The following is a 2,500-nucleotide window of genomic DNA, read 5'->3' on the forward strand; positions in this document are numbered from 1 at the left end:
TTTTTGTTATCGTGAGACGTTTATGAACAGTTTATTTTTTCCCCGCAGTGCACTGGTGGTAATATTTAGATATTTGTTTCATTAGTATTGATTCTCCCACCCCTCAGAAAAGCAAAAGGAAAAGGGAAAAGAAAATGCGAAAGATAAAAGACAAGATTGAAGAGGGGCTAGGATATAAAATGCACAGTGACGAACGCAAACGGATTTTCGTTTTATACCATGTGTACGACACCCCCTCGTATGTATGTATGTATGTTTGTTTGTTTGTATATATTTATTTATTGATATATATATGTATATATATATATATATATAGAGAGAGAGAGAGATAGGCAGATAGATAAATAGACAGATAGACAATGTGTATACACACACATAAATATGTGTGTTTGTCCGTGCATGCGTGCGTGCGTACGTTTATGTCTGTTTCTGTTTTTTTGTTATGGACAATCACCTAAGGACTCAACGAAGAACCAGCGTTTTTCAGGTGACTCCTAATTACTTCCCCGAAGAGGCCTCAGCGAATTCGGTGGGGGTCACGCCAAATCGCATGTTGGTGCACAGAGAGGGGAGGGGGGGGGGGGCAGGACAACACTTGTGGCTCGTCGGACGCAGCTTTGTTTACCTGGCCTACTTTCCTGCATGGCCGCAGGGGCGCCCCGACGGGCAAACGGTTTTAAAATTTGCTGAGAATTGGATGTGATTGTTTCGTTTTTGCGTTGCGTTGCTTGATTTTTGTGTCGTCTTTTAGTGTCTTTATATGTGTGTTTGCCTCGACGGGCAAACGGTTTTAGAATTTGCTGAGAATTGGATGTGATTGTTTCGTTTTTGCGTAGCGTTGCTTGATTTTTGTGTCGTCTTTTAGTGTCTTTATATGTGTGTTTGGTACCACATACATATTTTCGAATGTGTAGTTATGATTGTGTCGCTCCTTAGGTTCTTTGCATACATGTTGCTTGATTTGGGGTAGGGCGCGGCAGCCGAGGAGACCTTGTTCAGAATTCGCAGGGAGCTGGCTGTGAATTGCCAGCGCGGGAGTAAGATATAGCGTGGTATGAAAAACGTGAGCAAACATACAATGATACTGCAGGCCAGGTGCGCGCGAACGGGAACTGCAGATTTTATTACGTAGTTGCGAGGAAGGAACAGTGACGGTATATTTAGCACGTACATTTGTATGTGTGCGTGTGCGTGTGTGTGCGTGCGTGTGCGTGTGTGTGTGTGTGCGTGTTCATGTGCTTGTGTTTCTTTGTATGTTTGTGCTTCTTTAGTCTGCCTTTGTGTGTTTTTGTGACTAAAGATGCACATGTATTTTCTTTGGAATGTCTGCCTTCGTGTGACCGCGCGCGTTTGCATTTTTATGAGTGTGTGGCAATCTATGAGTGTGTGTTTACTGCTGGTCCGCGTGCTGCGAGCGTATCCAGGTGATTTGCTACGCACAAACTGTGTCACTCTGCCAACGCTCCGAGCAGTGGCCAAGTCTTGCTCGATATCACGGCTCCGGACCTGACCTCGTAAACTTGAACTGCTCGGCCCGATAAGACACTTGCCGACGCCGAAGAAGAAGCGGCTCAGCAGGAGATAACGAGCGATTGGGCACAAAGTTGATTCGTAACTATTGGATAAAGAATGGTGCGTTGAAGGATATTGTTTTGGTTTTAGGATTCTAGTCCGTGGTGATTATGGTGAGGCAAATGGTGATTTTTTTCATAGTGAGTGTATGGGTGAAAATTGCGTTATTCGTCTGTTGATTGTAACCGAAATTAATAGGGTATTGATGTTGATGATGGTGGTTATAATAGTGATGAAGATATATAGGATGATAGCAAATGCATGTGGTCACTTTTTTTTTTTTTTTTTAAAGATGATCGCCCGTTCCGATTGGAGTATTGACAGGCTTAACGAACGAAAGTAATGAAACATCAGTTCAGGGATGTTTACTTTTATGCAATGATTTTTTTTGTTCCTGTTTCTTTTCTTTCTCGATAAGGGTATTACATGAAATACATAGAGCATGAAAAGTAATATCGATTGAGTAATACTAGTAAATAATCTTAATATTCTTATAAATCATTAGGGAATAATTTGTGTACAGTATATTCGACAGATTCAATTAACCGCGACACAAAGGGAACAAGTTTGTATAACTATACGTGCATGTAGAATGTAATGAAGAAAATTAGTTACGCAAGTGTTTTTTTTAACCGCCCCTTCCCCAGTACTCATTATCCTCGCGAGGACCCAGACACTCCTTATCATACCTCGCCTCGGAGCGAATCACGGAAGGAAGTGGCTTCTCGGCCCAAAGCGACGCCGGCCCAAAGTGGAGCAGATTTCGCACTGTTTTTGCACTCACGAGCAGCGAGCGGCCGCGGGAGAGAGTGGGGTCACGAGGAGCTCAGCCCGCGTCACCGCAGATATTGGGCGCTTTGTAAGGGGTGATGTTCTTGCCATATTTCCCATGTGCGTTGCGTAGGCAGCATCCGGATCAAGATGAGAA

At 43.4% G+C, this 2,500-nt stretch overlaps 1 protein-coding gene across 3 annotated transcripts in view; it reads left to right on the forward strand.

Moving 5' to 3' along the window:
* LOC125025419 (probable phospholipid-transporting ATPase IM) overlaps window positions 1–2,500 on the forward strand; it is a 232,614-nt gene that overhangs the window by 108,515 nt on the left and 121,599 nt on the right. The window lies entirely within an intron of this gene.

Source organism: Penaeus chinensis, chromosome 1 (assembly GCF_019202785.1).
Source record: "Penaeus chinensis breed Huanghai No. 1 chromosome 1, ASM1920278v2, whole genome shotgun sequence".
Taxonomy (NCBI): Eukaryota; Metazoa; Arthropoda; class Malacostraca; order Decapoda; family Penaeidae; genus Penaeus; species Penaeus chinensis.